At 37.1% G+C, this 26682-nt stretch overlaps 6 long non-coding RNA genes across 16 annotated transcripts in view; 3 read left to right on the top strand and 3 right to left on the bottom strand.

The window, feature by feature from the left end:
* LOC118878382 (uncharacterized) overlaps positions 1-26682 on the bottom strand; it is a 109070-nt gene that overhangs the window by 50203 nt on the left and 32185 nt on the right. For 2 of the 3 annotated variants that reach the window (XR_011604575.1, XR_011604574.1), the window contains exon 5: positions 24740-24800. The exons of the other annotated variant lie outside the window; for it this stretch is intronic. This is a non-coding gene — a long non-coding RNA (uncharacterized lncRNA). Of the gene's footprint in view, positions 1-24739; positions 24801-26682 lie in introns of those variants that run through there. 3 annotated transcript variants of the gene reach the window in all.
* Positions 6229-9478, top strand: LOC108004586 (uncharacterized). 2 transcript variants are annotated; one of them, XR_011604567.1, is made up of 5 exons: positions 6229-6249; positions 8385-8807; positions 8865-8964; positions 9027-9098; positions 9158-9478. It is a non-coding gene; the product is annotated as an uncharacterized lncRNA (long non-coding RNA). The 2 variants fall into 2 exon arrangements; XR_011604566.1 differs by lacking the exon at positions 6229-6249 and adding an exon at positions 8137-8292.
* On the top strand, positions 6709-7366 carry LOC108004585 (uncharacterized). Its single transcript, XR_011604582.1, has 3 exons — positions 6709-6832; positions 6893-6964; positions 7023-7366. It is a non-coding gene; the product is annotated as an uncharacterized lncRNA (long non-coding RNA).
* The window catches only part of LOC118878383 (uncharacterized), a 28666-nt gene continuing 17907 nt past the window's right edge, over positions 15924-26682 (top strand). For 2 of the 5 annotated variants that reach the window (XR_011604572.1, XR_011604571.1), the window contains exons 1-3: positions 15924-16031; positions 16124-16488; positions 16546-16648. This is a non-coding gene — a long non-coding RNA (uncharacterized lncRNA). Of the gene's footprint in view, positions 16032-16123; positions 16489-16545; positions 16669-16706; positions 16779-16836; positions 17181-26682 lie in introns of those variants that run through there. The other 3 variants (XR_011604568.1, XR_011604570.1, XR_011604569.1) reach the window with 3 other exon arrangements.
* LOC118878381 (uncharacterized) lies at positions 18759-20103 on the bottom strand. Its single transcript, XR_011604565.1, has 5 exons — positions 19962-20103; positions 19450-19869; positions 19293-19392; positions 19159-19230; positions 18759-19099 (listed from the first exon to the last, which is right to left on the bottom strand). It is a non-coding gene; the product is annotated as an uncharacterized lncRNA (long non-coding RNA).
* LOC139353332 (uncharacterized) lies at positions 21805-23181 on the bottom strand. 4 transcript variants are annotated; one of them, XR_011604580.1, is made up of 5 exons: positions 23040-23181; positions 22560-22949; positions 22380-22459; positions 22256-22327; positions 21805-22197 (listed from the first exon to the last, which is right to left on the bottom strand). It is a non-coding gene; the product is annotated as an uncharacterized lncRNA (long non-coding RNA). The 4 variants fall into 4 exon arrangements; XR_011604581.1 differs by having other exon boundaries at positions 22400-22459; XR_011604578.1 differs by having other exon boundaries at positions 22380-22502; positions 23040-23180.

Below are 26682 nucleotides of genomic sequence, written 5' to 3'. Positions count from 1 at the left end.
TCTGCCTGGGCTCCTTCTGCATCTAATTTGATGGTGACGCAAACAAATTCGCTGCACAACCTGGCAATTTTCCGAGTTTGTCGAGCTTTCCGCGGCATCGCTTTCATTTGCCATTTCCCCGGGTGACAGCGATCGAAATTGGGTTGCAACTTCGGGCTAATGAAATATGAGTAGATTGCTTTGCCAGGGATCAAGGATATAATCAAATGGGGTTTCTGCTTATCATATGGACTTAAAGATAATTTTGCTTTTAAGGAAATTAACCTCTTTTTAAATAAAGTTCAGCATAAGTTCGAACTAGGATCCTCAATATTTAAAATATTTCCTTAGTGGGACTCAAAATGAAATTTTTAAAAATATAGTTTTAATCTATTTGAAAATTATGTTTAATTTAAAAAAGTAGAAAAGAGTGAGTTGGCATCTAAAATTGCTAGAAATAAGGTCGATACAGCAATATTCGAAACATATTGTTACTAAAATTTACTAAAATTACCATTATAACTTATCTTTCTTCTTTCTCTGTGTATTATTTAAAAGTCTTAACATTTAAAAACAAACAAAACTATTAAGCCCACAGAAAAACAAATAAATTTCACACTTACTAGAAATAGACTTATAGTCAAAATTGAATCAAGATCCTTAATAATTGAAATCTCCCGAAAATCCCTATCAACTTGTCTAGCATCTAAAAGCCTTTACACTAGAAATCAAATCAAATTATTTTCCCATCAAAATATCATATTAATTCTGTTAGCAATTCCTCTAAGCCCCCATTTAACCCTTAATGTCCTCTCAAGTTTCCACACTCCGTCTATAAATCATTATACCCAGCTATCTTCGACTATTCCCCAAAAGCTGGGCACAAATCAAAACTCCGGACATTAGCAGCTACTGATTTGGAGTCCACAGTCTTTAGTCAGATTAGGGTTAGCTTTACTTTGGCCTACGTGTGTGGAGTGGCCTTTGGGGAGTGGGTTGTTGGGTGGCTTGATGGTTGGATGGTGGGGTGGCTCAAAAGCCTGAAGAGCCTTTCTTCTTTCGGTCACGCACATGGCGAAAAACATTTCACAGACACGCAACACCTGACTCCCTGCCTCTCAGTGTGTGTGTGTGTGTGGATGGGTGAAAGGCTGTCGGTGAAAGTGGGTGAGTGTGGGGGCTTCTCGACTGCCTGACTGCCTTGGCTTTTTATTACTCAACTTTGGCCGCCATCCAGCGGCGAGCCTTTTGTTTGCTCTTATGAGTTCGACTTGTAATAAAATGTAATTTTAATGTGTTAATTCAGTTGGCTTTGTCGTGTCAGGGGTCAGTTGACTTGAGTTTAGTCCTACAGCTCGAAAAGGCAAGGAGGAAAAGCTTAGGGAAAGCCCAGAGAAAACTAGAGGAAATACACGAAGAAACATTCGCCGTTTTCAATTAACAACTTTCTCTCCTTTTTCGGTTCTTTTTTCTTGAGCCAAACAAGAGGACTTTTTGCAATGTTTAACAACGCGCTGCGTTGCCTAATTGATTTGCAGGTCCTTGGGTCGAAGTTCTAGTTCCAGCCAGACAATGCACCACCCCGAGCCACCCTGCACCACCCTGAACCACCCACTTTCGTGCTCATTTGTTGCCAATTAGTTGTGGAGCACCGCAGTCGATTGGAAATTCTCGGCAGACAGGAACAGGTAGGAAAACTGTTGACCAGTCGAATGGCCTGGGTAAATGGGTTTGTCTGCCCTTCCCCACAATGACAACACAAAGTTGGGCCCCGGAAGGAGGCTGCTCCCAGGATCCCAGTATCCTGGCATCCTGGCATCCTGCTCCTGTTTTGGTTATCCATTTATCGATGCGGCAAACTTTCGTAATGACTTTGAAAATAAAAACAGCACAACAAATGGCAAAGAAAACGGAGCAGAAGGGTATGGCATGGAAATAAAACAATGGTTTGGGGCCACAAACGAGATTCAGGAAGGCCGGGGAAAAGGTCTGAAATTATCTACCAACTATTGACAATAATGAGCTTTCCTAATGAGTAGTGAAATGGAATGGGAGATTGTGGGGTCAAATGAGGGCCAGTGGCCACCCAAAGTGCAAATGACAAAAGTTTCGGCCCGTACTCGTCGGACATGGGGTGTGTTTGGAAAATTATATTGTTTGGTGTTAATTAAGTGAGACCCAAAATGGAATAACTTTCCATCCAAACATTTTATGTGGCGAAGAGTTACGATCGGAGTTTCGGGGTCCTCGAGACCTTATCGATGGGTCAATGAGTTTGGACAGTTCGGTAATCAGTGGTGGGGGAGTATACCTTAAAGATAGAGTGCCTGCATAAATGCCAGTGTAAAAAGAAATCACCAGATAAAGGCTTTTATTAAAAAGCAGTACTTTGGTAACAAGTATTTCCCAAGGCTTGTGCTGTTTAGAAAAATACTACAAAGTGTACACAATGAGCGTTTGCAAAATCCTGTGGTTAACTAACCGCAGCACCAACATCATCATTATTATTATCAAAAACACCAACAATCACAATGGCAACCGGGCCAAAGGCGAGGGCATTAGTTATTTTACAAAAGGACAGAAGACACACCTAAGACATAAGCCGCTATCATTCACCCTTAATCCCTTTAAGGACACTTGACGTGTGCACGACCAACAACAGCAGCAACAACAACAGCAACGGCAGGATCTGGCACACCTCCGGCCAAGTCGAAATGGCCATGTCCTTGCTCCCGGCACCCCTTTTCACCTTCTCCCTCGACTGTCACTTCAAGGAAAACCACGCCCCCTTCCGCTAAAGCCAACTAAAAGTCAGTCAAGTTGACCAGAAGTGCTGGAGTTTATAAAATAAAATGACGACAACGATGATACAGATGATGATGATACGGAAAGAGATTCAGAAAGGAAGCTGCACTGGAAAGAATACTTCCTAAGCAAGAAATTACTATATCAAATATAAGAGAAGCTTGAAGTAAGAATATAATATTGAAAAATAAAAGATACTACCTTAAAGTACCTACAAATGGTTTTTTAAGGTATGGCTTACATAATACCATATCAATTTTTTCCCTGTATGGTATATAGATAGTTGTGGCCAGAATGCTGGAAAAATGGAAACATAGAGAAAATAGATGGAAATAGAAACAACAAGAGAGCCCGCATAGAAAGTGAAATAAAACAAAATACCGAGACAAGGGCTCCTCCTCGCCACTTCACCTGTACTTTGACTTCCACTTTCGCCCAACTCCCCACCACTTCACCACCTGGCCAGGTGTCCTTCGCATCCTTCTCTGTATCTGTGTGTGTGTGTGTGTTTGGGTGAGTGTGTCTGTTGTGTGCGGAAATCTGAAGCCTGAAATCATCCACTTAAAAGCTAAGGGTCGATAAGTTACTGATGCCTGACAGTTTATGGAGACTAAAATTCCTCCAAGCCCCGAAATCCCCGGAACCTGGAACCTGGAACCTGGTAACAGTAGCCCCCATCTCCCAAACTCCACCTATAGCCACTTGAAGTGGCCAGACAAGAAGACGTTTTATTTATGGTCTGTTGTGGGTTAAGGTTGAGCGGCCTTTCAAGGTGTCGTCTCGTCTCGTTTCGTTTCATTTCGTTTCGGCTCGTCAAACGTTTCACAAGTGGGTTAAAAAGCAAGGAAAAGGGTGGAACACTGACCTTATATAAATATATATGTATACATGGAGAAAAACAAACTGGAACTTGTCATATGTATATGCATGTGTCTATTGAAACCTTTGATCTTTACATATTTTTGATGAAAGTAAAATGCTTTATACTTTGCCTCTTTAAGATGGGTTGTCTATAATAAATCTTAATAAATCATTTAAAACCCTTCATATAAAGTAACAAACATGAATAAACAATGAATTTATTTTAAAGAATATGTTTTTCTAACTTTATTATAATATAATATAATATTAAAATATAATATAAATAAAAGCGTTTTCCTAAAAAATGGAAAGTTCAACCAAAAAAAAACATAAAACAGAAATTCAGGTATAATATTTTTAATTATGCTGCAACTTTGTCTTTTGGAACTAAGTACTTTCAACCATTTTCTACCGAAAAACTCCTTCCTAAGACTCTCCAGAAAGGCAGTGCTTAAAGTTTGTTTTATTCTGGTTTAGTTTTCATTTGAGAGTGGAAAAACATGGGGAAGAGTCATGGGGACAGAGCCTTACTGGCCAGCTACACTTATTGTGGCATAAATTTGCACTTTGTTGTGGTTTGCCGTCTGGCGATGTTGTCATCAGCCCCATCTTCATAGCCATACCCATACCCATCCCCATCATCATCATCATCATTATTATTCCACCGGCTTCATTGTCGCATCTTGCTGGCGTTTTGTTATTTAGCCGGCAAATTGTTTTATGTTTTGGCTTGTCTGGCAATTTGTGGCCAACAGAAAATCAGATAGAGAGAGATGAAGGGGACCAAAAGACCCCGCTTTTAAAGTCCAAATCAGCTTAAAGAGTCAGCAATCTGCCTTCATACATACAGCCTTTTTGCCTGCGCAAAACAATTAAAAAGTTGGCGCCCCAAAAATTTTTGGCGGCTGCCTCAAGATGAACACATTTTGATGGCTGGAAAACTCAACTTGTGGCACGTTCTTGGGCACAAACAACAAGAACAACAATGGGGCAAAGACAATGACACAAATCAAAAAGTTTTCCCACACTCTTGGCCTTCTACTTGGTCTTGCTCTTCCTTTTGCCAGCTTTCTGCCACTAATTGCATGCTAATTGCTGCACTCACGCACTACCGGCAACATGGCGTATACGTGATTTATTTGCTAGCTTTTTCTTATACATGGTATATGGTGTGTATGCAGCTACTTGCTTAATCGCTAGTGTCAATATTTGTGAAATATTTTTAAACTACGTGGGCAGACAAAGTTGAAAATCAATTGGCCAGACAGCTGACAGATGTTGCTGCTGCTGCTGGCGGGTCAAGAGCTGTATTTGAAAGCCAATCCCCAATCCGTTAACTTCCATTGACAGCTTTTGCGACACATGCGTTGGGTGTTCAGTTGTTGGGATCTATGTGGGTTGGGGTCATTCAATAAAACAAGTATCGCCATTTGTTGTTTGAGCCCATGAACAACCGTGTCACCGGAGGGTGGAAAGCACTCAAATTAATAAACTCCATAAAATGTGAGGCAGACAGTTATGAAAAAAGCTACAAAAAAAAAGAAGGGAAGAGGGGAAATAATACACCCAAGGAAGTGTGTGAGCAGCGTTAAGTGGCTGGCCCTTCTGTTTCACCCATTCCCCACGTAAATCAATGTGAAAACTGGACTCAGACAGACTGACAGACGGAGTGGGGCGGGAAAAACTGGTGGAAAACCCTGGGGGGAGGGGGTGTTGGTTTGCCATTGCTCTTGGCCTTTCTCACTGCCGCTCACTCAGTCAGTCAAACTTTTGTTTTCACAATGGGTGCTGCACCCCATTCCCCCGGGGAACTGAGAATTGGTCCGCATCGGATCGGATTGGATGGTATTGGGTGGTCTGCTGAGGGGCAGTATGTTGTTGTCGAGGTCTGGGGTCTGGGTTTTGGGGGTCTGAGGTCAACCCCCCGAACCACGCCTGTCAATTGGATCTGCTCCCGACAGGCATTGGTATCTGTTTGTCAATGTTTTCCATTTAAATAGTCCTCGGGGCTTCACACACAAAAAAAAGGAAAAGGGTGTGCAAAAAGGTTTGAGGGCAGCTACGAAAATCCTGCGATTTAAAAAACGTTTAATTAACAGCTATGCATTTGCCGCAAAACGCAACAGGTTTTCACCTGTTCTCCAAAACTTGGTAAATGGTAATCTCTCAAAAGGTTTTGTAACCACTAAAGAAATAATAGGAATTAATAGGCGCTTTTTTCGAATTCTTAAGATACCAATCACCATTGTACATAAAAACGTGGAATATAGAGAACTTTTCTAAACATGTAAAGTTTTTCTTTTCAAACAGCGATCGACAAAAAATGACGTGAAAGAAACAACAATAAAGTATGCAAAAATGATTATATACGTCTAGATTAACATAATGTAATTCTCAAGGGCCTGTACCCTTTAAAAATTTACATTTTGATGATTAGTTTTGCTTACGATCTAGTAGCCAGGAAATTAATCAAGTTAGCCATGAAATCAACTGTCAATCGAAACTCGATTCGGATTTGGACCTAAGGGCCAGACCCCCAAATAATTTCAGTTTCGTTTTCGGGCTCGACAACGCAACATCTCCGTGTTTTATTAACTTATTTAGGCAAGTGAAAAACAAGTTTTTTTTTTTATTTATTTGTTATTTTTTACTCTCCGGTCTAAAAAAGTGAACTTTTTCATTTTCAGATATGTGAAACACTAAGTATACCTGTAGAATAGCCCCAGGATGTAACGTGACCAGTCCTCCGTAATACACACCTACACACTTAATATTTTCACACGTGAGAGCTCATAGCAGACGCCAGTAACCAAAAAAGTCCTTGTATAAGGCAGCTAAGACTAACAGAACTTATTGGATGATGTTATAACTGATACAGAAACAGTAAAGCACACTATGTTCAACACAAGTGACTTGGTATGGATGGAAGAGAAAAATCCTCAAATATCGCCAGCTACCCTCTCAAAATTATATAGTACTCAAGGACCCAAAACGAAACTGTCACTTTTTAACAGACACGCCACTAAGGTAATATATTTAAACAAAATGTATTTACGATCTATTAATCCCAGAACTAACCCCTAGGAATTTAAATGCATGTGCCCTTAACATGTACAACCTCAAACAGAAGGACGCCTGTCACTCAGGGACCCAATTACGAAACTTTCACTTTTTAACAGACACTCGTGTAATTAAGGCTGCAACTAGGTATCGTAGTACCGATCTAATAATCTTACTCTATCTTAAGGAAATTCTATGCATATGCCCTTAGCATGTAAGCTTAAACAGAAGGAGGACGTCTGTTAATCCTGAGGATGAGGTTGGTACTGCCATTAAAGAATCTTGGGATTAACTTTAATAAGCCCTTGTCTTTGCAGCTATTCCAGGTATCCACATATCTGGGGCTGCGCGATAGAGGATGAGGATTTGCATCACACTCGCACAACTTCTGAAGAAGACAGCAACGCATTGAAGTACACATCGTATTATAAAATGTTTTATTTATCCAGAAACATTAGCACAATCGATTATGTACCGGCACACACAATTGTAAATCACACATCGAATTATATGCATGTACAGAAGAATCGTAAAAACAATGTAACGTAACGTAACCAAGCCAATACTGTTCAGAACGTCGACCTAGTTAAAATAAAAATGTATACCACAAAATGCTTACAAAAATGTTATAATGGGAATATAATTTAAGAATTAAATGTAATACCGATCTACGTACTTGCCTAAGGCAAGACACATTCTTAGATCGACTCGGCTAGTGATTTTGTTGTCCAGTGTAATGATAATTTTCGGCCCCTTAGTATTAGGTCCAATAAAATTAAAATAAAACAAGAAAGAGAGTTAGCTTCGGCAAGCCGAAGCTTATATACCCTTGCAGCTATAATTATTAAATTTAAAAACACAAAAAATGATATTCCCAATAGTATAAGATAATATGTCAAAAAACACCGAAGCTATAATTTGTTTCATATAATTTTCCTACCAATTTTCCGATCGTTCTTATGGCAGCTATATGATATAGTCGTCCGATTTCGATCAAATTTAATTCAAAATTCAAAACTAATTAAAAAATATTATTTCCAAGTTTATAAGGTTATATGCTAAAAAACACCAAAGATATAATTTTTTTAAATTTTTTTGTCCGATTATTCCTATGGGAGCTATAAGATATAGTTGTCCGATCCGGCTGGTTCCGACTTATATACTACCTGCAAAAGATATAAGACTTTTGGGAAAGTTTCAGCCCGATAGCTTTAAAACTGAGAGACTAGTTTGCGTAGAAACGGACGAACAGACGGACAGACGGACATGGCTAGATCGACTCGGCTAGTGATCCTGATCAAGAATATATATACTTTATGGGGTCGGAAACGTCTCCTTCACTGCGTTGCAAACTTCTGACTGAAATCAATATACCCTCTGCAAGGGTATAAAAAGACAGTAAACTAAATCGAAGAAAATTTTTTCTAACGATCTAGTAGCCAGGAAATGCATCAAGTTAGCCATGAAATCAACTGTCAAATCGAAATTCGATTAGGATTTGGACCTAAGGGCCAGAGCCCCAAATAATTTCAGTTTCGTTTTCGGGCTCGACAACGCAACATCTCCGTGTTTTATTAACATATTTAGGCAAGTGAAAAACAAGTTTTTTTTTATTTTATTTATTTAGTTTGTTATTTTTTACTCTCCGGTCTAACAAAGTGAACCTTTTTAATTTTCAGATATGTGAAACACTAAGTTTACCTGTAGAATAGCCCCAGGATGTAACGTGACCAGTCCTCCGTAATACACACCTACACACTTGGTATTTTCACACGTGAGAGCTCATAGCAGACGCCAGTAAACAGAAAAAGACCTTGTATACGGCAGCCAAAACTAACAAAATTTATTGGATGATACGGAAACGGTAAAGCACACTATGTTCAACACAAGTGACGTACAATTTTGAGCCACATCGTTAAAATGGATGAATGGAATGAAATCGGCAAATCGGCAGCAACCCTGAAAATGATATGGTATTTAAGGACTCAGATACGAAATTTTCACTTAAACAGACACGCCACCAATTAAGGTAATCTATTTAAATAAAATATGCATGTGCCCCTAACATGTGTAGGCTTAAACAGAAGAATCAGGAGGATGAGGTTGGTATTACGATTTAAGAATCTAATGATTAACGTTCAATACCCCTTACCTTGCAGCCATTCCAGCTATCCTCTCAAAATTATATTGTATTTAAGGACCCACAAAACGGAGCTTTCACTTTTTAACAGACACTCGTGTAATTAAAATTTAAACTAGGTAATCTATTTTCAATGAATCATAGTTACGATCTATTAATCTTACAACAATCTTTTTAAAAGAAATTTCATGCATGTGCCCTTAACATGTAAGCTTCAACAGAAGTAGGACGTCGTTATTATCCTGAGGATGAGGTTGGTACTTCGATCAAAGATTCCAAGGATTATCTTTAATAAGCCCCCTGTCTTTGCAGCTATTCCAGGTATCCACACAGAACTGGGAGCTGCGCGATAGAGGATGGAGGACTTGCATCATACTCGTAAATAAATACATCGTATTATGTTATACATGGAAGGTACTGAAGAAAACATCGCAACACATTGAAGTACACCTCGTATTATAAAATATTCTATTTAACCATATAACGTTATCGTACCGACATACACTACATTATACATCATACCTCGAATTTATAATATCGCAAATGTAACACAAACACGAATTATATTGCACTACTAAACCATATGCTGTTCAGAAGGTCGACTTAGTTAAAATAAATGTTTATGCCACAAAATGGTTACAAAAATGTTATTTGAGAAAGGTTGAGCATTACTTGTTTTTGGGTTTGCTTTGTTGAAGTTAAAGGGTTTCAAGTACAACAACGAAGACCGGAAAAAATTTATTTTTGAACCAATTTTCGCATTTTTTTGCAAACCCTTGCATCATGATTTTTTTGATTTCAGATTTTATTCAAAAATAATCATTTTTTAGTGGTTTTCCAGTCGTAGTTTAGCCAAAACAAGGCGTACAGCTAAAATACCGACAGTTTTGAGGAGCTTGCTTCAATTGCTATCGATCCCCATCATTTTAAAGATTTATTTTTTGACAAATTTTTTCATTTTTTGTAAGGGGGTAGCTCGGTTTGTTTTCGAATTCAGATTTTGGTCGAAAATACTCATTTTTTAGTGGTTTTTCAGGCGTAGTTTAGCCAAATCAAGGCGAACAGCTTAGGAACCGACAGTTTTGAGCAGCTTGCTTCAATTGCTATCGATCCCCATCACTTTAAAGAAGATTTTTTTTTGACAAAGTTTTTCATTTTTTGTAAGGGGGTAGCTCGGTTTGTTTTGGGATTCAGATTTTGGTCGAAAATACTCTCTTTTTAGTGGTTTTTCAGTCGTAGTTTATCCAAATCAATGCGTACAGCTAAAAGACCGACAGTTTTGAGCAGCTTGCTTTAATTACTATCGATCCCTATCACTTTAAAGATTTATTTATTTTTTGACAAATTTTTTCGGTTTTATTTATGATTATGATTATTTATGAAAAAATACTCATTTTTTAGTGGTTTTTATACCCTTGCAGAGGGTATATTGATTTCAGTCAGAAGTTCGCAACGCAGTGAAGGAGACGTTTCCGACCCCATAAAGTATATATATTCTTGACAGCATGACTAGACGAGTCGATCTAGCCATGTCCGTCTGTCCGTCCGTTTCTACGCAAACTAGTCTCTCAGTTTTAAAGCTATCGGGCTGAAACTTTCCCAAAAGTCTTATATCTTTTGCTTGTAGTATATAAGTCGGAACCAGCCGGATCGGCCAACTATATCTTATAGCTCCCATAGGAATAATCGGACAAAAAAATTAAAAAAACAAGGAAGAACGCTATAGTCGAGTACCTCGACTATCAGATACCCGTTACTCAAAGGGAAATGGAGATATGCAAGCAGCAAAGCGAGATTAAAATGCGCCACCTACCGGCGGTAGACAGATTTAAGCGTTATGGGCGTTAGAGTGGGCGTTGCAAATTTATTTTTGGATCAATCAATAGGTAGGTATTGACGACACCAATACATTTCAGTTAAAATTTTTTATCTAGCATGCAAATTGTGGGCGTCACAGGTTTTCGCGGTTTGTGGGCGTTTAAGTGGGCGTGGCAAACTTTTTTTTAGGTCAATCGATAGGTATTGATGAGAACAATACTTTTCACAATACTTTTTCTATCTAGCATCAAAACTGTAGGAGTTACAGTTTTGGGCGGTTTGTGGGCGTTAGAGTGGGCGTGGCAGTCTACTGAAACAAACTTGCGCTGCGTAAGAAGATCAGGAATCTTTACGCCAAATCTCAATAGCCTAGCTCTCATAGTTTCCGAGATCTCAGCGTTCATCCGGACGGACAGACGGACAGACGGACAGACGGACAGACGGACAGACGGACATGGCTAGATCGACTCGGCTAGTGATCCTGATCAAGAATATATATACTTTATGGGGTCGGAAGCGCTTCCTTCTGCCTGTTACATACTTTCCGACGAATCTAGTATTCCCTTTTACTCTACGAGTAACGGGTATAATTAAATTAAATTAAAACAGCAATGTATGAAAATTATAGCAGAAAATATTAAAATTGAATATGAAATTAATGGGATTACTACAGTGTTTCTTTTAGCAGTGATATTTATTTCCTTTTATAAGAAACCAAATTTTTTTTAAATAAAGAAAATACTTTCTTTAATAAAATACCGTAAAAAGGCCTTTCTAGGCACTTTTACCTCTATATTTTTTTCTTTGCATAAAGAGAGTATTTTCTTTTATAAAATACTGGAAAAAAGGCCTTTCTAGGAACTTTTACCTCTATATTTTTTTCCTTGCAAGGCTATCCTGATTTCATCTAGCCCCCAAAAGAGTGACTCCCGCATAATTCATGGCTGCACACCTCCAAATCACCTGTCAAGATGGAAACATAGTAGCCTACTTTTCAGGGTGTCCGTCGGTGGCCATTTGCATTATGGCCGCAAAAACAGTGGCGCAGTTGCACTTGCCACTCGCTGTTGCTGCTGCTGTTGCAGTTGCAATTGCTGCGGCACAAAAAATAAAGCGAAAATAAAGAAAAATGAGACGGAAATGCCGCTGAATGGATGCGGCTGTCAAATGCCGTGCAATTTGCCATTCAGCCCCGCCCACCCAGCTGCCAAACTCGACTCAATCTCAGCTGCGGCAAATGCACAACAAAAAGGGGGTTTCGGGGGCAACCATGGTTTGCAAGGGGGGCCAGGACTATGTATGTTGCAAGTGCGTGGGCTGCAACAACGACGAAATGGGGCCATCTGGCAATCTATCTCCGACGCTTGCCATGAATTTTCTCCATTATACCACCCCCTTCCCCCCTAAAAAAGCAGGGGCGGCGGTAAAGGGGGTTCGGGAAAATCCGGGCAGCATGTGTGATGTATTGCTTTGTGTGATTCTGACAGAATTAGCAGCTGCTGCTGCCGAAAATTGCACAACAATTGCCGACTTGTCGGCCAAATAAAGTTTCACATCTTCGATCAACGAAAACGGCCAGCCAAAAATATTCTTGGCCACATTCAAACTGCAAGCTCCCCCCTAAAAAAAAGTAAAGTATCTAGATATTTATAAATAAGAAAACTTCCCCCAAAAGAAGGTAGTCAGTTTTAATGTACTTTCAGTCTCCAAGGATATATTAATTTGGTTTTTATGTAGCTGCGCTTTTAGGCCAGCAGCATATTTTTATGTTTATTAGCCATTAGGCTGACCACAAAGTAACCAGTAACAACGGCCAAAATGTTAAGGAAAATGGGCCGCCGAACTTTGCCAATTAAAAGTTGATGTGAGTCGGATTAAAGGTTGCCAAATCAAACGAAACTTTGGCTTATTTCGGGGGTATACATCGAAATGGGGGTAAAAGGTTATACTTTTCGCCTGTCTATAGCCACAATTTGTTTGGCCCTTGATTAGCTTTGCATTTTATACTTTTCCCCTTGTTTGTTTTCATTTAATTGCTTATAGCTCAGGTTACTGAAGTTTATAGTTAATAATGGCTTAATTCAAATTGCTTGTTTTCGATTGCATTCAAGTCCTACAATTACTTGCAAATCTTGAACCCCCTAAATCTCCCTTTAAAACTTCCCCCACATTTACTGCACAACAAACAGACATACAGACACACACAATAAAATAACTTTTAATTACGCACAACTAAGGGCTGCTTTGCATATGTGTGATAAATATATATGTTCTCTATATATATATATATATATATATTCTGTGTGGGACTCGCCGTAAAATGTAATTAGAGTTTTGTGTAGTGAAGTTGTCAGCTTTTGGATAACCGAAAACGAGCGTTTTAACAAGTTTAATTGGTGCAAAGTTGCACACAAGTTCATCGAGTGAACCTCCCACCGCTCGCAACTTTGGCCCAACTTTTCCAAAAATATATATATATCCATAAATGTACATATGCGGGCTGCATTCAACAATAAGTTGCAAGATTGAGCGGCCGCCAACAGAAAGTTGTAACACAAATTGATCCGCAATTCGCTATTATAATTGGTTCAATGGTGATTTGGGAACTTTAATAGACTGGTAAAGTTTGATTTATATTTTTTTAGATAACAGTTTTTTAAGTTAAAGTTAATTATAGAATAATTTTTAAAACTCACATATGCCAATTTTTAAAAAGCCTAACAAATATTTTTACTTTGGAGATTGATGTTTTTTCCATAAAAGTTTAAGTAAATATCTTTAAACAAACATTGACTTAAGGTCTACAATAAATTAAATAAATTACCTGAATTTCAGTTACAAATATTTTATAGCAGACTTTTAAAATGATTCCATTCCTTAAGAATATTTTTCCATTACCCCAAGCTTGTACGAGTATTTACTTTTGAAAAGATGGTTTAGGCAAGGAATTAAGGCCATATGGCATTTGTGGATTTTTATTTTGGGGTATAATTTATTTTAGTTAAGGTAATTGAAACTAAAATGTAAGGGGTATTTACTTAGGGGGTTTACCGAACATTTTCCAAATACTAATAATTAAGTGTTTTATAAGGAAAAATCAACTGTAATTGATCACTTTTTTGACACATTCATGACATAAAAACTAAAATGTGTTTTCCATTCTATTCTGTGGACAGACCTTAAGTAGATATTTCAATTTTCCCCGGCTTGAAGTACATTTTCGTAAATGGGTTAAGGCAGGGAATTAACGCTTTGTGGTCTGCCACTGACAAGAATACCACCCTCTTTTCAACCAGTTTGAGGATAAAAAGCCAAGCCAAGAGCTACAAACTTTCGCCAGACAACTTTTGTCATCTCATTCTTGACTTTAGAATTCTTTCTTTGATTTTTTACTTGGCTTCCTGTTGTTGCTTTTGTTGTGCTTAGTGCAAAATTTTCATATTTACTAACTTATGCAGAAAGTGCCAGCCGCTGCCGCTGTTGTTGGCTAATGAAATGCAGTCGCTGCTGCAAGATCTTCTTCTGTCTAAAAGAAGAAGAAAAAAAGGACAAAAAATGGGAGAAAAAAAAGAAAGCAGCGGCAAAGTGTCGGCGGCAACTTTTGCCAGCTGCCAAAACTGGAGACAGTTGATAGCCACCAAAACGGAGGACGGAGGTTGGGGAAATGCAAACTTGGCCCTAAGTAAATGCTGCCACTGCACACATACCTTTCCGCCGGGTTTTCCTTGCCACCACACCCACCCCCCGCCCACTTTTCACCTGCTGCTGGATTTTCTTCTGCTCTGCTTTCCTCTGTTCTCTCTTGGCTGGCAAATTGCCCAGCAACAAAAACAGCTCCAATTTGCCACTGGTTAACAAATTGAATTGCCACTGACTCTGTCACTATCTTTGGTCTTTAGACACTGGCAGAAATAAATGAGTCCTCAAATTGGTCAATTAATCTTCAAGAGCATACAAACACTTTCAAATATTCTCGTGAATCATTTTAATTAAATGCTAAAAATAGAATGTTGCACGTTGAATATTGATTTTCGCTAACTATTGTAAATTGTTGAATTAAACGTACTGCAATTGCACGTGTGTTCTAGATAAGCAAAAAATTTCCCAACTTCCAAACGAACTGCATCGTTAGCATAGGAAGCAAGCTATCCAAAACAGTCGGTCCTATAGCTGTACTCCTTCATTTGGCTGAGCTACGATTGAAAAACCCCAAAAAAAGATATTTTTTGCCTAAAATCTGAAATCAAAAAAATCACGATGCAAACCCTTAAAAAAATTCGAAAAATTGTCAAGAAATAAATTAACCAAAAAGTGATGCAGATCGTTAGCAGAGGAAGCAAGCTATCCAAACCAGACGGTCCTATAGCTGTCATCCTTGAATTGGTTAAACAACGACTGAAAAACCACTAAAACATGAGTATTTTGACCAAAATCTGAATTCCGAATAAAACCGAAAAAATTTGTCAAAAAATAAATCTTCTTTAAAATGATGGGGATCGATAGCAATTGAAGCAAGCTGCTCAAAACTGTCGGTCTTTTAGCTGTACGCCTTGATTTGGCTAAACTGTGACTGAACAAGAAAGAAAGTTAGCTTCGGCAAGCCGAAGCTTATATACCCTTGCAGATATAATTATTAAATTTAAAAACACAAAAAATGATTTTCCCAATAGTATAAGATAACATGTTAAAAAACACCGAAGCTATAATTTGTTTCATATTATTTTTCCACCAATTTTCCGATCGTTCCTATGGCAGCTATATGATATAGTCGTCCGATTTCGATCAAGTTTAATTCAAAATTCAAAACTAATTAAAAAATATTATTTCTAAGCTTATAAGGTTATATGCTAAAAAACACCAAAGATATAATTTTTTTAAATTTTTTTGTCCGATTATTCCTATGGGAGCTATAAGATATAGTTGTCCGATCCGGCAGATTCTGACTTATATACTACCTGCAAAATATATAAGACTTTTGGGAAAGTTTCAGCCCGATAGCTTTAAAACTGAGAGACTAGTTTGCGTAGAAACGGACGGACAGACGGACATGGCTAGATCGACTCGTCTAGTCATGCTGATCAAGAATATATATACTTTATGGGGTCGGAAACGTCTCCTTCACTGCGTTGCAAACTTCTGACTGAAATCAATATACCCTCTGCAAGGGTATAAAAAGACAGTAAACTAAATCGAAGCAAATTTTTTCTAACGATCTAGTAGCCAGGAAATGCATCAAGTTAGCCATGAAATTAACTGTCAAGTCGAATACCGATTAGGATTTGGACCTAAGGGACAGAGCCCCAAATAATTTCAGTTTCGTTTTCGGGCTCGACAACACAACATCTCCGTGTTCTATAAACTTATTTAGGCAAGTGAAAAACAAGTTTTTTTTTATTTTATTTATTTAGCTTGTTATTTTTTACTCTCCGGTCTAACAAAGTGAACTTTTTTCACTTTCAGATATGTGAAACACTAAGTTTACCTGTAGAATAGCCCCAGGATGTAACGTGACCAGTCCTCCGTAATACACACCTACACACTTGGTATTTTCACACGTGAGAGCTCATAGCAGACGCCAGTAACCAATAAAGTCCTTGTATAATGCAGCTAATACTAACAGAACTTATTGGATGATGTTATAACTGATACAGAAACAGTAAAGCACACTATGTTCAACACAAGTGACGTAAAGTTAAGACTCGTTGACTTGGTATGGATGGAAGAGAAAAATCCCCAAATATCGCCAGCTACCCTCTCAAAATTATATAGTACTTAAGGACCCAAAACGAAACTGTCACTTTTTAACAGACACGCCACCAATTAAGGTAATATATTTAAACAAAATGTATTTACGATCTATTAATCCCAGAACTAACCCCTAGGAATTTAAATGCATGTGCCCTTAACATGTACAACCTCAAACAGAAGGACGCCTGTCACTCAGGGACCCAATTACGAAACTTTCACTTTTTAACAGACACTCGTGTAATTAAGGCTGCAACTAGGTATCGTAGTACCGATCTAATAATCTTACTCTATCTAGGAAATTCTATGCATGTGCCCTTAACATGTAAGCTTAAACAGAAGGAGGACGTCTGTTAATCCTGAGGATAAGGTTGGTACTGCCATTAAAGAATCTTGGGATTAACTTTAATAAGCCCTTGTCTTTGCAGCTATTCCAGGTATCTACATATCTGGGGCTGCGCGATAGAGGATGAGGATTTGCATCACACTCTAAAATAAATATTGAACTTTGCATCGAATTAAATTATCATACCTGCAAACTGCTGAAGAAGACAGCAACGCATTGAAGTACACATCGTATTATAAAATGTTTTATTTATCCAGAAACATTAGCACAAATCGATTATGTACCGACACACACAATTGTAAATCACACATCGAATTATATGCATGTACAGAAGAATCGTAAAAACAATGTAACGTAACGTAAAGTAACCAAGCCAATACTGTTCAGAACGTCGACCTAGTTAAAATAAAAATGTATACCACAAAATGCTTACAAAAATGTTATAATGGGAATATAATTTAAGAATTAAATGTAATACCGATCTACGTACTTGCCTAAGGCAAGACACATTCTTAGATCGACTCGGCTAGTGATTTTGTTGTCCAGTGTAATGATAATTTTCGGCCCCTTAGTATTAGGTCCAATAAAATTAAAATAAAACAAGAAAGAAAGTTAGCTTCGGCAAGCCGAAGCTTATATACCCTTGCAGCTATAATTATTAAATTTAAAAACACAAAAAATGATATTCCCAATAGTATAAGATAATATGTCAAAAAACACCGAAGCTATAATTTGTTTCATATAATTTTCCTACACTCAGGGAAAAACACCGTGCTAAAAACAAGTACAAACAGCCTTGATTTAAGAAAAATGGCATGCTTAACATTTAAGAACGTTCGTGCTCAAAAAATTCTCATATTGAGCACTTTTTGGATTTTTAATGTCTGCCAACTCTAATAATTCCCAACTGTTTATTCTGAAAGTACTCGGTATATAAGGCGCATAAATTAGACAGTTTTAATGGCCGTGAACGGCAAGTCGTAAGTAAACTTAAAATATTATTATTATTTATATATATCCCGATTATTTCGTTTCAGTTTCCAATACATATTTCTCTTACTAGCATAAAATAAAAACTCATTTTAATTTCATAATATTTATATACTGATTTAAGAATTATTCGTCCTTAAATCATGCCTGCAACTTTTTACTTTATTATTAAATCGTTCTTGTTTTTAGTCCAAATATGACTTGATTTAAGAATTATTCATACTAGATTCAAGACCGAAAGGTTCTTAAACCTAGAATTTTGGGTCTTGAAAATTCGTGCTCGAAAGTAGTATTTCGTTCTCGCGTTCTGTATTTTCCATGCTTGGCGAAGTTTTGACACCGAAAATACTAGGTTCAAGCACGAAATACTTGATTTTTTTTCTGAGTGTACCAATTTTCCGATCGTTCTTATGGCAGCTATATGATATAGTCGTCCGATTTTGATAAAATTAAATTCGAAATTCAAAACTAATTAAAAAATGTTATTTCCAAGCTTAGGAGGTTATATGCTAAAAAACACCAAAGATATAATTTTTTTAAATTTTTTTGTCCGATTATTCCTATGGGAGCTATAAGATATAGTTGTCCGATCCGGCTGGTTCCGACTTATATACTACCTGCAAAAGATATAAGACTTTTGGGAAAGTTTCAGCCCGATAGCTTTAATACTGAGGGACAAGTTTGGGTAGAAACGGACGGACAGACGGACATGGCTAGATCGACTCGTCTAGTCATGCTGATCAAGAATATATATACTTTATGGGGTCGGAAAAATAATATGAAACAAATTATAGCTTCGGTGGTTTTCAACATATAACTTCCAACTGGAAAACCACTAAAAAATGATTATTTTTGAATAAAATCTGAAATCAAAAAAATCATGATGCAAGGGTTTGCAAAAAAATGCGAAAATTGGTTCAAAAATAAATTTTCCCGGTTTTCGTTGTTGTACTTGGCACCCTTTTACTTCAACAAAGCAAACCCAAAAACAAGTAATGCTCAACCTTTCCCAAATAACATTTTTGTAACCAGTTTGTGGCATAAACATTTATTTTAACTAAGTCGACCTTCTGAACAGCATATGGTTTAGTAGTGCAATATAATTCGTGTTTGTGTTACATTTGCGATATTATAAATTCGAGGTATGATGTATAATGTAGTGTATGTCGGTACGATAACGTTATATGGTTAAATAGAATATTTTATAATACGAGGTGTACTTCAATGTGTTGCGATGTGTTCTTCAGTACCTTCCAGGTGTGATGACATAATACGATGTATTTATTTACGAGTATGATGCAAGTCCTCCATCCTCTATCGCGCAGCTCCCAGTTCTGTGTGGATACCTGGAATAGCTGCAAAGACAGGGGGCTTATTAAAGATAATCCTTAGATTCTTTGATTGTAGTACCAACCTCATCCTCAGGATAATAACGACGTCCTACTTCTGTTGAAGCTTACATGTTAAGGGCACATGCATGAAATTTCTTTTAAAAAGATTGTTGTAAGATTAATAGATCGTAACTATGCTTCATTGAAAATAGATTACCTAGTTTAAATTTTAATTACACGAGTGTCTGTTAAAAAGTGAAAGCTCCGTTTTGTGGGTCCTTAAATACAATATAATTTTGAGAGGATAGCTGGAATGGCTGCAAGGTAAGGGGTATTGAACGTTAATCATTAGATTCTTAAATCGTAATACCAACCTCATCCTCCTGATTCTTCTGTTTAAGCCTATACATGTTAGGGGCACATGCATATTTTATTTAAATAGATTACCTTAATTGGTGGCGTGTGTTTAAGTGAAAATTTCGTATCAGGGTCCTTAAATACCATATAATTTTGAGGGTTGCTGCCGATTTGCCGATTTCATTCCATTCATCCATTTTAACGATGTGGCTCAAAATTGTACGTCACTTGTGTTGAACATAGTGTGCTTTACCGTTTCCGTATCATCCAATAAATTTTGTTAGTTTTGGCTGCCTTATGCAAGGACTTTTTTGGTTACTGGCGTCTGCTATGAGCTCTCACGTGTGAAAATACCAAGTGTGTAGGTGTGTATTACGGAGGACTGGTCACGTTACACCCTGGGGCTATTCTACAGGTAAACTTAGTGTTTCACATATCTGAAAATGAAAAAAGTTCACTTTGTTAGACCGGAGAGTAAAAAATAACAAACTAAATAAATAAAATAAAAAAAAACTTGTTTTTCACTTGCCTAAATATGTTAATAAAACACGGAGATGTTGCGTTGTCGAGCCCGAAAACGAAACTGAAATTATTATGGGCTCTGGCCCTTAGGTCCAAATCCTAATCGAATTTCGATTTGACAGTTGATTTCATGGCTAACTTGATGCATTTCCTGGCTACTAGATCGTTAGAAAAAATTTGCTTCGATTTAGTTTACTGTCTTTTTATACCCTTGCAGAGGGTATATTGATTTCAGTCAGAAGTTTGCAACGCAGTGAAGGAGACGTTTCCGACCCCATAAAGTATATATATTCTTGATCAGGATCACTAGCCGAGTCGATCTAGCCATGTCCGTCTGTCCGTCTGTCTGTCCGTCTGTCTGTCCGGATGAACGCTGAGATCTCGGAAACTATGAGGGCTAGGCTATTGAGATTTGGCGTAAAGATTCCTGAGCTTCTTACGCAGCGCAAGTTTGTTTCAGTAGACTGCCACGCCCACTCTAACGCCCACAAACCGCCCGAAACTGTAACTTCTACAGTTTTGATGCTAGATAGAAAATTTTAACCGAAATGTATTGTTCTCATCAATACCTATCGATTGACCTAAAAAAAAATTTGCCACGCCCACTTAAACGCCCACAAACCGCGAAAACCTGTGACGCCCACAATTTGAGTGCTAGATAAAAAATTTTAACTGAAATGTATTGGTGTCGTCAATACCTATCGATTGATCCAAAAATAAATTTTCCACGCCCACTCTAACGCCCATAACGCTTAAATCTGTCTACCGCTGGTAGGTGGCGCATTTTAATCTCGCTTTGCTGCTTGCATATCTCCATTTCCCTTTGAGTAACGGGTATCTGATAGTCGAGGTACTCGACTATAGCGTTCTTCCTTGTTTTTAATTAGTTTTGAATTTTGAATTAAATTTTATTGAAATCGGACGACTATATCATATAGCTGCCATAGGAACGATCGGAAAACTGGTGGAAAAATAATATGAAACAAATTATAGCTTCGGTGGTTTTCAACATATAACTTCCAACGCTTGGAAATAACATTTTTTAATTAGTTCTGAATTTCGAATTTAATTTTATCAAAATCGGACGACTATATCATATAGCTGCCATAAGAACGATCGGAAAATTGGTAGGAAAATTATATGAAACAAATTATAGCTTCGGTGTTTTTTGACATATTATCTTATACTATTGGGAATATCATTTTTTGTGTTTTTAAATTTAATAATTATAGCTGCAAGGGTATATAAGCTTCGGCTTGCCGAAGCTACCTTTTTTTCTTGTCTTTTTATTTTAATTTAATGGGACCTAATACACAGGGACCGAAAATTATCATTACACTGGACAACAAAATCGATATTATTAATTTGAAAAGACGCGGCTTGAAAGCCACATTTAATATTTTGATTTAACATATTTTCGAGAGTTGGTAATTAATTTCTTTGACTTGCTTTTCAATAAATAGCTAAGTGGTTTGTTAACCGTTTATTAACCAGGCGTCCAATGTGGAGAAAAGGCTTTTAGAAATAGAAATAAATGCACTTGCCTTTAAATATTTTACATGCATATAGTTACATTTTTTCTGTGCCGCTTAAAGTATCACCATATCAAGACCATATGCGTCAATTTATAGCACTTTTTAGAGCTAGTACTTTTTACCCCTTACACGTTGAGTAAAAGGGTGTAGTATTAAATTCGTCGAATTATGTAACAGGTGGCAACCTTGTCCCACCCTGCAAAGTATATATGTTCATCATCCTCACTAGCCGAGTCGATCTAACAATGTCCGTCTTGCCTTAGGCAAGTACGTAAATCGGTATTTGTAGGTACCCCCAAAAAAAAATTCACCATATTACATTTAATTCTTAAATTATATTCCCATTATAACATTTTTGTAAGCATTTTGTGGTATACATTTTTATTTTAACTAGGTCGACGTTCTGAACAGTATTGGCTTGGCTACGTTACGTTACGTTACATTGTTTTTACGATTCTTCTGTACATGCATATAATTCGATGTGATTTACAATTTTATGTGTGTCGGTACATAATCGTTATGTGCTAAAGTTTCTGGATAAATAAAACATTTTATAATACGATGTGTACTTCAATGCGTTGCTGTCTTCTTCAGCAGTTTGCAGGTATGATAATTTAATTCGATGCAAAGTTCAATATTTATTTTAGAGTGTGATGCAAATCCTCATCCTCTATCGCGCAGCCCCAGATATGTGGATACCTGGAATAGCTGCAAAGACAAGGGCTTATTAAAGTTAATCCCAAGATTCTTTAATGGCAGTACCAACCTTATCCTCAGGATTAACAGACGTCCTCCTTCTGTTTAAGCTTACATGTTAAGGGCACATGCATAGAATTTCCTAGATAGAGTAAGATTATTAGATCGATTCTATGATTTGTATAGTAGATTACCTAGTTGAAGCCTTAATTACACGAGTGTCTGTTAAAAAGCGAAAGTTTCGTAATTGGGTCCCTGAGTGACAGGCGTCCTTCTGTTGGAACTTGAACATGTTAAGGGCACATGCATTTAAATTCCTAGGGGTTAGTCCTTGGATTAATAGATCGTAAATACATTTTGTTTAAATATATTACCTTAATTGGTGGCGTGTCTGTTAAAAAGTGACAGTTTCGTTTTGGGTCCTTAACTACTATATAATATTGAGAGGGTAGCTGGCGATATTTGGGGATTTTTCTCTTCCATCCATTTTAACGAAGTGGCTCAAAGTATTTACCAAGTCAACGAGTCTTAACTTTACGTCACTTGTGTTGAACATAGTGTGCTTTACTGTTTCTGTATCAGTTATAACATCATCCAATAAGTTCTGTTAGTCTTAGCTGCCTTATACAAGGACTTTTTTGGTTACTGGCGTCTGCTATGAGCTCTCACGTGTGAAAATACCAAGTGTGTAGGTGTGTATTACGGAGGACTGGTCACGTTACACCCTGGGGCTATTCTACAGGTATACTTAGTGTTTCACATATCTGAAAATTAAAAAAGTTCACTTTGTTAGACCGGAGAGTAAAAAATAACAAACTAAATAAATTAAAAAAAAAAACTTGTTTTTAACTTGCCTACATAAGTTAATAAAACACGGAGATGTTGCATTGTCGAGCCCGAAAACGAAACTGAAATTAAAAAAAAAACTTGTTTTTAACTTGCCTAAACAAGTTAATAAAACACGGAGATGTTGCATTGTCGAGCCCGAAAACGAAACTGAAATTATTTGGGGCTCTGTCCCTTAGGTCCAAATCCGAATCGATATTCGACTTGACAGTTAATTTCATGGCTAACTTGATGCATTTCCTGGCTACTAGATCGGTAGAAAAAATTTGCTTCGATGTAGATTTTTGTTATACCCTTGCAGAGGGTATATTGATTTCAGTCAGAAGTTTGCAACGCAGTGAAGGAGACCTTTCCGACCCCATAAAGTATATATATTCTTGATCAGCATGACTAGACGAGTCGATCTAGCCATGTCCGTCTGTCCGTCTGTCCGTCCGTTTCTACGCAAGCTAGTCTCTCAGTTTTAAAGCTATCGGGCTGAAACTTTCCCAAAAGTCTTATATCTTTTGCATGTAGTATATAAGTCGGAACCAGCCGGATCGGCCAACTATATCTTATAGCTCCCATAGGAATAATCGGACAAAAAAATTTAAAAAAATATCTTTGGTGTTTTTTAGCATATAACCTCATAAGCTTGGAAATAACATTTTTTAATTAGTTTTGAATTTTGAATTAAATTTTATCGAAATCGGACGACTATATCATATAGCTGCCATAGGAACGATCGGAAAATTGGTGGAAAAATAATATGAAACAAATTATAGCTTCGGTGTTTTTTGACATATTATCATATACTATTGGGAATATCATTTTTTGTGTTTTTAAATTTAATAATTATAGCTGCAAGGGTATATAAGCTTCGGCTTGCCGAAGCTAACTTTTTTTCTTGTCTTTTTATTTTAATTTAATGGGACCTAATACACAGGGACCGAAAATTATCATTACACTGGACAACAAAATCGATATTATTAATTTGAAAAGACGCGGCTTGAAAGCCACAATTAATATTTAGATTTAAGATATTTTAGAGAGTTTAATTTCATTGATTTGCTTTTTAATAAATAGCTTAATTGCTAAGTGGTTTGTTAACCGTTTATTAACCAGGCGTCCAATGTGGAGAAAAGGCTTTTACAAATAGAAATAATTGCACTTGCCTTAAAATATTTTACATGCATTTAGTGATATTTTTTCTTTACGGTTTAAGGTATCACCATATCATGACCATATTCGTCATTTTATTGCATGGTTTTAAGGCTAGTACTTTTTGCCCATTACACGTAGAGTAAAAGGATATATTAGATTCGTCACTAGCCGAGTCGATCTAAGAATCTGTCTTGCCTTAGGCAAGTACGTAGATCGGTATTTGTACGTAGATAGATTACATGCTTTAATTATTAAACTATATTCCCCTTATACAATTTTTGTAAGCATTTTGTGGTATACATTTTTATTTTAACTAGGTCGACGTTCTGAACAGTGTTGGCTTGGTTACGTTACCTTACATGTATGTTTTTAAGATTCTTCTGTACATGCATATAATTCGATGTGATTTACAATTTTATGTGTGTCGGTACATAATCGATATGTGCTTAAGTTTCTGGATAAATAAAACATTTTATAATACGTGTACTTCAATGCGTTGCTGTCTTCTTCAGCAGTTTGCAGGTATGATAATTTAATTCGATGCAAAGTTCAATATTTATTTTAGAGTGTGATGCAAATCCTCATCCTCTATCGCGCAGCCCCAGATATGTGGATACCTGGAATAGCTGCACGGACAAGGGCTTATTAAAGTTAAGCCTAAGATTATTTGATGGTAGTACCAACCTCATCCTCAGGATTATAACGGACGTCCTCCTCCTGTTGAAGCTTACATGTTAAGGGCATATGCATAGAATTTCCTAAAGATAGAGTAAGATTATTAGATCGATTCTATGATTTGTATAGTAGATTACCTAGTTGAAGCCTTAATTACACGAGTGTCTGTTAAAAAGTGAAAGTTTCGTAATTGGGTCCCTGAGTGACAGGCGTCCTTCTGTTGGAGGTTGTACATGTTAAGGGCACATGCATTTAAATTCCTAGGGGTTAGTTCTGGATTAATAGATTGTAAATACATTTTGTTTAAATATATTACCTTAATTGGTGGCGTGTCTGTTAAAAAGTGAGTTTCGTTTTGGGTCCTTGAGTACTATATAATTTTGAGAGGGTAGCTGGCGATATTTGGGGATTTTTCTCTTCCATCCATACCAAGTCAACGAGTCTTAACTTTACGTCACTTGTGTTGAACATAGTGTGCTTTACTGTTTCTGTATCAGTTATAACATCATCCAATAAGTTCTGTTAGTATTAGCTGCATTATACAAGGACTTTATTGGTTACTGGCGTCTGCTATGAGCTCTCACGTGTGAAAATACCAAGTGTGTAGGTGTCTATTACGGAGGACTAGTCACGTTACATCCTGGGGCTATTCTACAGGTAAACTTAGTGTTTCACATATCTGAAAATGAAAAAAGTTCACTTTGTTAGACCGGAGAGTAAAAAATAACAAACTAAATAAATAAAATAAAAAAAAAACTTGTTTTTCACTTGCCTAAATAAGTTTATAGAACACGGAGATGTTGTGTTGTCGAGCCCGAAAACGAAACTGAAATTATTTGGGGCTCTGTCCCTTAGGTCCAAATCCGAATCGATATTCGACTTGACAGTTAATTTCATGGCTAACTTGATGCATTTCTTGGCTACTAGATCGGTAGAAAAAATTTGCTTCGACTTAGTTTACTGTCTTTATACCCGTTACTCGTAGAGTAAAAGGGTATACTAGATTCGTCGGAAAGTATGTAACAGGCAGAAGGAAGCGTTTCCGACCCCATAAAGTATATATATTCTTCACTAGCCGAGTCGATCTAGCCATGTCCGTCTGTCCGTCTGTCCGTCTGTCCGTCTGTCTGTCCGGATGAACGCTGAGATCTCGGAAACTATGGGAGCTAGGCTATTGAGATTTGGCGTGCAGACTCCTGAGCTTCTTACGCATCGCAAGTTTGTTTCAGTAGAGTGCCACGCCCACTCTAACGCCCACAAACCGCCCAAAACTGTGGCTCCTACAGTTTTGATGCTAGAATAAAAATTTTAACTGAAATGTAATGTTCTCATCAATACCTATCGATTGACCCAAAAAAAATTTGCCACGCCCACTCTAACGCCCATAACGCTTAAATCTGTATACCGCCGGTAGGTGGCGCATTTTAATCTCGCTTTGCTACTTGCATATCTGTATTTAGCTGAGTAACGGGTATCTAATAGTCGAGGTACTCGACTATAGCGTTCTTCCTTGTTTTTTTTTTAATGTATCAAAATATTAAATGTATAATTTGTAGTTTATTCGAGGATTCCCCAATTTTTAAATTATCATACATGAATTATCATAAATGATTAATCAAATCATTTTGGAAATTTCATGTGAAACCGTACAATTTAAATACTTACTTAACATTTCACTATTATGTTTTTTTAAATCAATATGTTGATATTTTTTTTTAGCAGTTCCTTTTTTTATCACTGTAGGCATGTGAGTTATTACCTTTACCACATCTTTTAATAATATTTTAACATACACAAAAATAGCAAAACCATCTTTCATTTGCCCAAATCTTC

Source organism: Drosophila suzukii, chromosome X, assembly GCF_043229965.1.
Source record: "Drosophila suzukii chromosome X, CBGP_Dsuzu_IsoJpt1.0, whole genome shotgun sequence".
Taxonomy (NCBI): domain Eukaryota; kingdom Metazoa; phylum Arthropoda; class Insecta; order Diptera; family Drosophilidae; genus Drosophila; species Drosophila suzukii.
This window is presented reverse-complemented; position numbering and strand designations above follow the sequence as displayed.